The sequence below is a fragment of the Macaca nemestrina genome, chromosome 18, assembly GCF_043159975.1.
Source record: "Macaca nemestrina isolate mMacNem1 chromosome 18, mMacNem.hap1, whole genome shotgun sequence".
NCBI classification, from domain to species: domain Eukaryota; kingdom Metazoa; phylum Chordata; class Mammalia; order Primates; family Cercopithecidae; genus Macaca; species Macaca nemestrina.
The window spans coordinates 49,389,137-49,401,809 of NC_092142.1; the positions used below are offsets into that span (position 1 = coordinate 49,389,137).

At 47.3% G+C, this 12,673-nt stretch overlaps 1 long non-coding RNA gene across 2 annotated transcripts in view; it reads left to right on the forward strand.

Moving 5' to 3' along the window:
- LOC105492252 (uncharacterized) overlaps positions 1-12,673 on the forward strand; it is a 75,097-nt gene that overhangs the window by 21,530 nt on the left and 40,894 nt on the right. For both annotated transcript variants that reach the window (XR_011616146.1, XR_011616147.1), the window contains exon 2: positions 7,608-7,776. This is a non-coding gene — a long non-coding RNA (uncharacterized lncRNA). The remainder of the gene's footprint in view (positions 1-7,607; positions 7,777-12,673) is intronic.

The window sequence follows — 12,673 nt, forward strand, 5'->3', positions numbered from 1 at the left end:
GTGGTCACACTCCTTGCTGTCCTCACTTCAGAGAGGTCAAGAAACATTCCCAAGGCCACACAGCTAATAAACGCCAGAGCCACAGTTTTAACCTAGGGCCTGTCTGCTCCCGAGTCCTCTCGCTGCGCATCTGATTCTGATACACTTCCTCCACGGAGCCCTCCTTAGGGCCCCAGCTCAGGGCTGTTTCCATCAGCAGAACAGCCAAGAGAACTCTGGTCTGCACCCTCGCCAGGTCTGCACCCTCCCCACGTCTCATCCTGCTACTCAGGCACCTGCAGCACCCCCGTCACCCAGGATCCCATTACTGCACTAACCAGGGTTTCCATGAAGCAGAAATGCAAAATCTCAGACCCCACCCTAGGCCTGCGGAAGGAGAATCTGCTTTTGTAGTGATCCCTGGTGATTCGGTTGCAAAGTTAAAGTCTGAGGAGCACAGGGCTGTCAGGACACTTTGGCTGAAATCCCTTCATGGTCCCTGTGTGGCAACCTGTCTTTGGGAAACTGCCTCCTTCATCAGCCTGGGAACTCCCCAAGGCAAGAGCTGAGCCTTCTCCATCAGATCAGAAGGGCTTCTAGGGCTGTGGCTGCGCTTGCCCCAGCAGCCTGGGATCTCCCTAAGGACAGGGTTTGAACCTCCTTTTCCACACTTGGCCTTTAGCAGAAGCAGAGATGGTTCTAGCGCCTGGACCAGTGGCTTACCTAAAGCCCATGGTGCCTCCTCTATCTGAGTGGGAGCCTCCACAGCCAGTAATGAGTCTCTTTCCTCAAACCTGGGATCCCCTATGAAGTGTGGCTGCCTTTGGGGTAGGAAGCCACCTGCAAGGAGAGGTGGCTGCTGTCCTTGCTGTCCCGTGTGTGGATGGAGCAGCACAGTGGGGAGTGTGCACCCAGCATGCACCGCCCTGGGACCTTCTTGATCTCCTTGGCCCCAGGTGTGCCTGTTAGAGAGACCTGGAGGGGTGAGGGTGGGGGAGAGGGCAGATGCCACAAGCTGGACCATGTGTGCCGCCTGACACCAGGCCTCCCTGGGCACACATTTGTCCTTGTGCGTCACTGAGGGACCATTCAGGCAGCAGAAAGCCCTCGGGCGGGTGCAAGAGTGAGCCTGCCGGCAGCGGGAGAGTATTTTTAGAGCTTTGACTGACACTGACGGCCCTTTATTAAGCTGTTGCTGCCTCCACCCTGGCCCCAGCCCCTTCTGGCCGGGACTAAAAGGAAAGCTCATTGTCATTTTGTTAAGAACAGGATCCTGGCAGCCCTTTTGCGGTCCCTCGCTGACTGGATAGGTTATTTCTCGCCATGTCTGGGGTCCAGGCGCCCCTGCTGGCACTCCCAGCGTGCCCCGCAGCCTGACCCTTCACACATCTGGCAGTGATAAATGGCTTCAGCGTTGCTGCCATCACCTTGCACACTCTGATCCCGCTCACTTTGTTCTCCCTTTAAAGCCAGTGGGCGGGTGGGGGAGGGGGCCTCTCTCTCTTCTTCCCTTTCTCCATCAGCCGTCTCCTGGATACTTGCAGGCCTGTGCTCTGATACCACTTGAAAGGGACCGAGACACTCAGTTATCTGGTCTGGGAAGTCCAGCCTGAGAGTTGTCTGTGCTGACTGGTAGAGTTTGGGAGGGTGGGAGTACATGCCTATGTGTGGATGTATGTGCATGTGCATGAGTACTATGTGCATGTGTGACTGTGCTCGTGTGAGAGTGTGTGTGTGTGTGTATTTAGGGATGTATCAATATGTGTTCCTTTTAACTACTATAGCTTTATAATTTATTTTGATCCCCAGTAGGGCAAGACTGACCCGTTTGTACCGCCTACACAAACATCTTCAGTTCTTTTAAAAAATGTGTTTGTAGTTTTGGGGATATGCCCAATAAAATTTGTGCACAAAGTCTCGTAGTTGTCTCTTGGTCTACATTTGTGTCTTTTGGTGCACAAATGAAAAGACACAAACGTAGACCACAAGACAACTACCAGAATGCTATCTGTAACTTCTCCAAGCTGGAAACTACCCAAATACCTGTGAGCAGTAGAATGGATAAATATATGGGGAGATGGTTGTACATTGGGATATTACACAGAAAGGCGAATAGACGACTGGCAACTCAGGCAACAATATGGATGGATTCTTCAATCATGATGTTGGGTGAAAGAAGACAGATGCAAAAGAGTACATATGGTATGATTCCATAAATAGAAAGTTTAAAAATAGGCAAAACTAGTCAATTGAGATAGAGGCCAGGGGAGTGTTTATCTTTAAACAGGGAGTGACTGCAGGGAAGTTACAAGGGGGGCTTCCGGGGCAGTATTATATTTCTTGATCTGGATATGTGTTACCTGGGCATGTTCCCTTTGTAACAATTTATTGAGCTGCACGTTTATGATTGTGCACTTTCTGTGTATATGTTACACTTCATCAAAAGTTCACAAACTTGTATATTTTTGTGTGATAGTCTTTGTGTGATAGAATTTTTAGAATCAGCTTATTGAATTCAACGAAAAATCCTGTTGGGGTCTTAATTGAAATTGTGTCATGTATTGGAAAGATTTGCCTGCTTTATGATGGTGATCCCTTTTCTCCATGGACATGGTATACCTCCACTTATTCACCACAACTTTTACATCTCAGTAAAGTTTTAGGATTTTCTCCAGGGTCCTGTGACTTTCTGGTTGAGTTTATTCCAAAGTAGCTTGTGGATTTTTTTTTGGTAAAGGGGATTTTTTTTTCTTTTATGTTTTCAAATTGTGTGTGTGTGTGTTTTAAATGGTGATAAAACATAAATAACATAAAATTTACCATTGTAACAATTTTTGGTATACAGCTCAGTGGCATTAAGTACATTCACATTGCTTTGCAACCATCACCACCATCCATCTTCAGAACATTTTCATCTTCTCCAACTGAAGCTCTACACCCATTAAACAATAAATCCCTATTCCCACCTCCCCTCAGCCTCTGGAAACCACCATGCTACATACTTTCTGTCTCTTGATGTACTTAGTTTATGTATCACATGTACGTAAAATAATATATTCACATGTGAGTGAAACATATAATATTTGCCCCTTTCTGACTGGCTTATTTCACCTTGCATAATGTCCTCGAGATTCATCCATGCTGTAGCATAAGTGTGAGAATTTCATTCCTTTTTAAGGGTGAATAGTTCTATTATATGTATATACCACAGTCTATTCATTCATCCATCAAGGGACATTTGAGGTGTTTCCACCTTTTGACTATTGTGAATAATGTTGGTATGAAAGGTGCAATACATATTTGGTCTTTGCTCCCATTTCCTGGTACACAGCTCCTGAAATCCTTGGAATCTCCAAAGTGATATCTTTTTGTATGCTAATAATTGACTGGTAGCTTCAGGATTGGGGCTGGTCACCAGAAAGACCAAGGCAAGATTAGAGGGTTGGGACTTTCAGCCCTGCCCACCAATCTCTGGGGAGGGGAATGGGGCTGAAGGTCAAATTGATCACCAATGACCAATAGTTTAATCAGTCATGCCTATGTAAGAAAGCCTCCCTAAAACCTCAAAAAGACAGAGTTTGGCTTCCCAAAAGCTGATCATGGGGTGGCTGACAGGAAGGTGAACATGAATTCATCCACGTGTCATGAGAGTGATGCACCCCAGCTCTACAGGGACAGAAGCTCCTGGTCTCAGGACCCTTCCAGACCTCACTCTGTGTGTCTCTTCATCTGGCTGATTATGTGTATCCTTAAAATATCCTATAATGAGCTGGTGAATGTAATAGTGTTTCCCTGAGTTCTGTGAGCTGCTCTAGCAAATTAATGGAACCCAAAGGGGGGTGTCATAAGAACCCCACCCTGAAGCCAGTCAGTTAGAAGTTCCAGAGGCCTGAACTTGTGACTGATGTCTGAAGCAGGGGGCAGTCTTGGGGACTGAGCCCCCAACCTGTGGGATCTGATGCAATTGGAGTACACTCAGCTGGTGTCTGCTGTAGAATTGGTTGCTTGCTTGCTGGTGGGGTGAAGTCCCCACATATTTTGGGGTCTCAGAAGTCTTCCATGTTGGTGATTATTGTTGTGTTGGTGTGAGAACAGAGGAAAAACTGTTTCTTTGTTTGGTTTTTTCCCAAAGAGGTGTACATTTATCTGTTTCAATTTCTGCTTTCAAATCTTTTGGGCATACCAAAAGGGAGAATTGCTGGTCATATGGCAATTCTATGTTAAATTTTTTGAGAAACTGCTATACTGTTTTCCACACTGGTTGTGCCATTTTACTTTGTTAGTTTTCTGCTGTTGTGTATCAAAGCTATTGGGTTTTAAAAACTTGCATTTGTGTGCACACTCCTTAGTGTGCATATGCACGAGTGTGTGTACATGTATGGAGCAGCCACACTCACAAGAGCGTGGATCACTTGGACTGCTACTGACTGCACATCATAGAAACCCCACCTCAAGCTGGCTTAGATGGTGAAGAGCTTTATCATCTCATCCACCCTTAACATCAGAGGTGGCTTCCTGTAACAAGAGCGGACACAGAACTCATCCCCATGCATGGATGGTAGCTCTCTGCCTTTCTAAGCAAACTGCTCCAGTAGCCCAAAGGCAGGGTTCTGAAAGAAGTTTCAGGTGTAGGCCATTGGAAAGCATGCAGAGTGGGGGACAGCTGCTTGGAAAGGTGCAAAGCATCAAGGGGGTTGTCTCTGCAGTGGTATTGATTCACTCAGCAGCTGCACTTCATCATGACTCAGAATCCTACTTCCTGTTCATGTGCCTACTCACCCCAGCTACTTTCTCTCCCACAAGGTAGCAGTCATAGCTCCCGGGTCACTTCCAAAATATGACCCTATCTGGCCCATAGTGGAGGGCTGCCACTTCCACTACATCTCATTTTATCAACAAGGAAACTTCACAGAAGCCCCGCCCGCTTTCCCTCATTGGCCAAATAGCATCCAGGCGGATCCTGAACCCTGGGGGAAGTGAGCTTACTATGGCTGGGTGGATTTCTCTAATGGGAGGTGAGGAGAGGAATGCCACCCTGGGTTTGTAGTGGCATGGAGGGGGTGAATAACAGTGGAGACAGAGGTGAGGAGGAGGGCGGAAACTCTGAGCCTTTCCTTCCAGTCTCTCTGTCCTGAAGAGAGGCAAATCTCCAAGGCTCACAATTGCTCTTTGGAGAACAGTGTGTGAGGGTATGCACACCTGTGCACATGGAATTGTGTAGTCAGGGAAGCTCTCCTGCAGGAAGGAGGGAGAGAAGGAGCGAGTTCTCAACTGGGGGGGAAATGTGGGCAAAAGGGAGGAGCCAGAATGAGCAGTCAGAGTGCCACATCTGCAGAGAAAACGCTGGTTGCACCAGATGTGTCTTTCATCTGTACATTTCTTGAACAGAGAAGCAGGCCTTCAAATACGACTCAAGTCTGAAGCCAATGATTCTCTTTCATTTGCTCAACAAATGAAATGTCTTTTGAGCACCTACTCTAAGCAGGACCCCATGCCAAGCACAGATGATTCAGCAGCAGATAAGACAAATGCCAGGCCCTCGTGCACTCCCATTCAAGAGAGCAGGGCTGCCTCACTCAGTCCTCTGTGTAGTGGCTGTGTGCCTAGCTCAGATGGTGATATGATTTGGTTCTGTGTCTCCACCCAAATCTCACCTTGAATTGTAATAATCCCCATGTGTCATGGGAGGGACCCGGTGGGAGGTAATTGAATCATGGGGTAGGGTTTTTCCCATGTTGCTTTCGTGATACTGAACAAGTCTCGTGATATCTGATGGTTTTATACATGGGAGTTCCCCTGCACACACTCTTTTGCCTGCCGGCATGTAAGACGTCCCTTTGCTCTTCTTTTATCTTCTGCCATGATTGTGAGGTGTCTCCAGTCATGTGGAACTGAGTCCATTAAACTTATTTCCTTTATAAATTACCAAGTCTCCAGTATGTCTTTATTAGCAGTGTGAGAACAGACGAATACAGATGGTTAGAGCCATGTCCGCCTTCTATGCCGCTGTGGCCCTTGAGGGCAGAGACCCTTGGAATGAAGTGCTGGTGGCTGCTGGCTCAGAAGAGTCCCCCCTCTGCTAGGGATGTCTGCCCATGGCTACATCTCCTCTCTGTGGCCATCCACATTCAAGGAGTGGTTGAGGTGCAGTACAAAGATCTGGACCCTCTCAATTTGGGACAACTCCAAAGGGCCTATGGGTTTCCAAAGCTCCCTGTGGGGTTAGCAGAGGCCTCTGTTCTAATGACACCTCTGCCCAACTTCTCCCTCTGCTCAACTTCGACACCCTCACCCCCAGGTATGGGTCATGAGAGTGCTCCCAGACAGTCCTCCTGGGTGCACATCTCCATTTCATTGCCTGGATCCCAGAGACCCAGTCTAAGAGAGATCGGTTGTAGTAAATCTAAATGAAAGAACTATTTTAGAATTTTCAAATTTCTCCTTTTGCACATGAACACACACTCACAGACACACATTTATATATACATGGAGGGGGATGTTGAACGCTTGCAGAGTGAGGAAGAGGTATTTTTAATTTAGGTGACAAATGATCAAATTAGGGATATTCAGCTATTTTCTTTCTTTCTTTTTTTAATTTTTATTTTCTAGACAGAGTTTCGCTCTGTCGCCCAGGCTGGAGTGCAATGGCATGATCTCATCTCACTGCAACCTCCACCTCCCGGGTTCAAGCAATTCTCCTGCCTCAGTCTCCCAAGTAGTGGGGATTACAGGTGCCCGCTTCCATGCCCAGCTAATTTTTTGTATTTAATAGAGATGGGGTTTTGCCATATTGGCCAGGCTGGTCTTGAACTCCTGACCTCAGGTGATCCACCCGCCTTGGCCTCCCAAAATGCTGGGATTATAGGTGTGAGCCCGGCTTCAGCTACTTTTTTTCTTCCTCAGTGTTACATAGATAAATGCGTATATCCCACTTAAAAATGCTGCCGTTTTATAACAGATGGCCTTTGTTGAGCATGTGCTAGGTGCCAGGCACTCTGCTGGGCACTTCACATGCCCATCTTATTTTCACTATAACCATATGTGGTAGGCACCATCATGGGCATTTTAAGATGAGGGGAGTGAGGCTCAGAGAGGTTAAGTAACTTGCCTAAGATCACTTACAGAGGGTGTCAGTTGAGGATTGATTGGAGAAGCACAACCTCTACCACAGATACAGCAAAACAGGTTTATTATGGAGCTTAGACCTTACATAATTGTGCAGGTGGTTGCCTCTGCATCAGGTAGAGCCTGGAGTCACGCTACGTCAGCCTCCTGAGGAAGGAAGGCTGCAAGTGGACGAGAGCAGGGTGGATTGGAAGCAGCATCTGCCTGTCTTCACCTTCTCCAGCTTTGGTACTCCGGGTGAGCTGGAGGAAAAGCTGGCGCACTTCCCCATGGAGCTGTACATACACTGGCCAGGACTGGGAGATGCTGAGGGAGGCCTGGGAAAGGGTGGAGAAGCCAGGTGCTATCCCTGCCAATCAGGCAAGACAGCAGGTCAGGGATGGCAATGTGTGAGCTGCCCCAGGGCCTGGGACCCCATGCTGACTTTGAGGATAAATAAATATATATATATATGGCTGCTGCTTCGCTTCCGCCTTTCAGCTGTCACCTAATGTCTGTTTCAGCCAACATGAACTTAGAACCATATGGAAATTCTGGGACAACGTGGTTCCAGCTCAGCTACATTGATGCAGCGCCAAGGCATCGCAGACACGGAAGAGCCAGAATCTGGGTTTGTCTGCCTTGTGCCAAAGCCCATGGAGCCTGATTTTCACTTTGTCCAGCAAGAAGTGGGTAGGTAAGGAAGGGGCTGATGGGGACATGGGGCTGTACCCATGAATGAATGACTTTGGGACTGGCTGGGTAATATAAACAGGGTGAAGTGACCTGGGTTAAGGGTATAGAGTGGTGGGGACTGTGGCAAACTGAAGAACACATGCCCCTCTTAAAGGGGATGGCCACTTGATTGTTGCCATTCAAGAATGTGGGCACAGTGTGGTTGGATCATCTGATTTTTTTTTTTCACTATAAACTGGAGATACTAAGTTTGGTGTGTATGGGTGTATAAAATCTGCCCATTTGAATATGTTGGCAACCAATTTGAATTTTCTAGACATCACTGTGCAAGCCAAACAAAATCTGACTGTAGATTAAATTTGTCCCTGGGCTTCCAGTTTGTGCCCCTTGACCTTGGAGACTTCTCTCCTGGCAGACCCTCCTCAACATGCTGCCCTAACCTCTGAAATGCTGCTGATGGAAGGCTCCCCCGTTCTCCCAGAAGATGGGGAGGCAGCCCCCAGACTCTGGCTCCAGCCCCCATACCAGGATGGTCACAGGAACCTTCTTTTCCCTTTGTTTCTGGCCAAATCTCAATGGGGGACATGTCCAGACCAGACGCAGCCTACAGAAAGGCATTACTGGATTTGAGGCAAGGACAGGGTCTTCTGCCTCCCCTGTTGGTGCTTGCAGTCCCCTCTCCCCTGTGTCTATCAGGGATGTGAATGCCTGTTTTCTCCCACAATAAAGAAGATAGGTTTCGTTTTTCAATATGAAAACATTTTCATGTTTACATCTGTACAGTCATAAATGCAAACATGTGCTCATGTAAACTATTTTTGTCGAGGTACTTTCTCTACCTTATTACTTAGCCCTTATCTACTGTTTTTTCTCCCTCTCCCTCTGAACCCACCCTAGCTGAGCTAGTAGCATTGTTATGAGGTCTCTGGGGTGCCGATTTTTCGGGCTGGAAACTTCTGTGGTCACAACGCCTTTGCCCAAGTTCTTGTCCTGCGTCCAGGAAGAATGAGGTACACAGACAAGTGAAGGGTGAAGAAGAGGAATTTTATTTAGTGTTAGAACAGCTCAGAGGAGTGGGCAGCTCCTCTCTGTAGCCTGGTCGTCCAGCCGAGCCCTCAGCTCTTAACAGAGAGGAGGCCCTGGAGAGGGTGGCTCCTCTCCGCAGGCAACTCATTTGGACGTCTCTGCAGGTCTCTGATGGGCTCAGCAGAGAGGGTACTCCTCTCTGCAGTTGGTCGTCCAGTCCTGTCCTCTTTCTGCCCTCTTAGTTCTCTGGCCATCCTCTGCCCTGCTCTGGCTGAGTCCAGGTCTTTTATAGAACTCAGAGGGGAAGAAGTGCATACTGATTGGTTCATGCAGAGACATGGTGCGGGAGGAGGGAGAGCCGGGTGGAAGAGGCACCATGAGTCCCCACGCCAGTCTGCGGGGTTGGCAGCCCAGGTCCCAGCCTTCAGGCCCTACCTGGCCTGAAGGTGGGGCCTTACTGAGGACCCACCCCTTTCTGCCCAGGACCCTGGCCCTCCGCCAAGAGCACAGACTTGGATCCGTAGCTGCAGTTTGGGCAGCTGTAGCCCCGCCCAGGAGGGTGGGGCTCCTGCCTGCTCCCAGAAGGCCCGGGTCTGCAGCTGCAGTTTGGTTGGCTGCAGCGCACCAGGGAGCTCCTTTCCCAAATCAGAAGGGGTGGGGCTCCCACCGGCACCGTGGAATGTGCAGCCCCAGTCGGGCAATCGGCGTGATGGCAGCAGCCACTGCCATCAGCATCTTCCCATGTTCTTATCCCTTCTTATGTAATCGTATATACACATACATACGTACTTCCATGTTTTTTTTTCTTCTTTTAGAGAGTGAATCTTGCTCTGTTGCCCAGGCTGGAGTGCAGTGGAGCAATCATAGCTCACTGCAGCCTTGAACTCCTGGGCTGTAGTGATCCTCTTGCCTCAACCTTCCAAGTAACTGGGACTACAGGTGCACGCCACTATGCCAGGCTAATTTTAAAATTTTTGTAGAGTCGGGGTTTCACTATGTTGGCCAGGCTGGTCTTGACCTCCTAGCCTCAAGCCATCCTCTCACCTCAGCCTCCCAAAGTGCTGGGATCTCAGGTGGGAGCCCCCATGCCCAGAAAGTCTTTCTGATCATTGTTTAGAATGCCCGGATGAAGCATTATATACGATCTTCTGCATTGCGCTTTTCTTCTCCTACATTTGGCAACCCCGTGGTCCAGGTCTAATTCATTCTTTGTGCTGTCTGTGTAATATTCTTGAGTGTGCTGTGCCATCATTCATTTAGCATTTCTTACTGAAGGACACTTAGCCTGCACGTTAATTAACATGAACCAAGCCTATGCTGTGGCCACAAGGAAACTCTGAAATTGTAGCATCTTAACAAAACAAGGGTGTTGATTTCTTGCTCCTATTGCAATGCAGTACAGTTGGGCAACCCTTGGGTGGCCTCCTCAGAGCTTTCATCTTGGGGATTGAGCTCCTTCCATCTCCGTCTTTGGGTCTTGGCAGTTGCCACAGAAGGGGAAGAGAAAGAAGGGGCATGAGGCCATGGGCTTCATGGCCACACATCACTTCTTCCCCCAGTCCCTAGCCAGAACCCAGTTACATGGTTTCAGCTGAACTGCCAGGGAGGCTGGGAAATAGGGTGTTCCCGGTGTGGCCTGTCTCTGTCATACTGTGTTTCAAGGTTGCTTTTCTTGTCATTATGAAAATTGATTCAATAAACATCTTTCTTTACTTGTCCTCAGGGTATGCTGGTTTCATTTCTATCATATTTCCAGGGTTAGAACTGTTGGGTCAAAGGGAATATTTTAAATGCAAAATTTATATTTTAAAAGTGAAATTTTTCATGTAACTCCTCAAGTTTTAATTGAAGTTGCCAGATTCCTTCTCAAAAAGTCTGTAACAATTTGCATTTTCAGCAACAACGCATGAGAGTAGCTTTTTCCTAAATCTCTGCCAGCCATTGTGTTATTGTTCTTTTCAAGTTTCCTCTGTGATATCTCATTGTCAGTTTCATTTGCATTTCTCTGACCGCTAATGAGTGTGAGCATCTTTTCATTTGTCTGTGGTCATTTGGCTTCCTTCTTTGGTGAATTGCCTATTCATGTCCTTTGCCATAATTTCTTTTGGGTTGCTTGCCCTTTTCTTTTCAATTTGTAAGAGCTCTTTGTATATTATAGATGATAAGCTTTCATCCACCGCATCACAAATATTTTCCCCCAAATGTATTATTTGTCTATCACCTTTGCTTATGGCATGTTTGTCTTTCAGAAGATGAACACATTTGTGAAGTCAAATGTGTCTCCTTCCTTCCTTCCTTCCTTCCTTCCCTCCTTCCCTCCCTCCCTCCCTCCCTCCCTTCTTTCTTTCTCTTTCTTTCTTTCTTTCTTTCTTTCTTTCTTTCTTTCTTTCTTTCTTTCTTTCTTTCTTTCTTTCTTTCTTTCTTTTCTTTCTTTCTTTCTTTCTTTCTTTCTTTCTTTCTTTCTTTCTTTCTTTCTTTCTTTCTTTCTTTCTTTCTTTCTTTCTTTCTTTCTTTCTTTCTTTCTTTCTTTCTTTCTTTCTTTCTTTCTTTCTTTCTTTCTTTCTTTCTTTCTTTCTTTCTTTCTTTCTTTCTTTCTCTTTGAGATGGAGTCTCTCTTCATCACCAGGCTACAGTGCAGTGGCGTGATCTTGGCTCACTGCAGCGTCTACCTCCCAGGTTCAAGCAATTCTCCTGCCTTAGCCTCCCAAGTAGCTGGGATTATAGGCACCTGCCACCATGCCCAGCTAATTTTTGTATTGTTTGGTAGAGATGAGGTTTCACCATGTTGGGCAGGCTTGTCTCAAACTCCTGACCTTAGGTGATTCGCTCACATTGGTCTCCCCAAGTGCTGGGATTACAGGTGTGAGCCACCATGCCTGGCCTATCTGTTTTATTTTTATATGCTGGATTTGCACCCCTGGAGGGTCTCTCCTTACTTGGGTCCTTTAAGAAGCTGCTCTCCATCATGGGCTTTGAACTGTGAAAGGCTTCCCTCATCACCTCTCCTGGGTATCTGCTGTCACCCTTTCTACCTGGCCATGTGATGTCCAATGGTCCCAGACCTGATTCCTACAAAACTTTCCAGGCCTTTGAGAGCTGAGCTATCAAGGTCACACAGAGGGTCAGGGAGGCAAGTATACCCTGGAGGGGCCCTGAGCTTGGAGTCTGAGATCTGAGTACTAGAATTGGCTCTGAGTCACCTGTGTGAGCTTGGCTAAATCACTTGGCCTCTTTGGACCTCAATGGCCTCATCTGAAACATGGGGCATAACCTTTGCTCAGTTGACTTCCAAGGATGCTGTGAATATCAGGGGATACAATAGAGGTCCAGGTACTCTGTACAAGATTTGCAACCCTGTACAGATGTTGAGATGCAACAATATTGTGACAACTGACAATTACTGAGTCTTGACAGTGAGTGACTTTACATGCACAGTCTCATTTAATCCTCAGCAATTCTAGAACATAGGTATCATTACCCTCTTCTTAGAAATAAAGAAACATGGGCTCAGACTGGGTAAGTTTAATGTCCAAGGTTGCACAGCAAGTAAGTGGCAAAGCAAAGATTCCAGAACCTGAGTCACCTCACCCGTAGTGCGTGTGTGTGTGTGTGTGTGTGTGTGTGTGTGAGAGAGAGAGAGAGAGAGGGAGAGAGAGAGAATATGTTGCCCAGGCTAGAGTGCAGTGGCACAATGACAGCTTACTGCTGTCTCCTCTTCCTGGGCTCAAGCTATCCTCCCACCTCAGTCCCTCAAGTAGCTGGGACTACAGGCACATTCCACCATGCCTCATTAATTTTTGTATTTTTTTTCGTAGAGATGGCATTTTGCCATGTTACCCAGGCTGGTCTCAAGCTTCTGAGCTCAAGT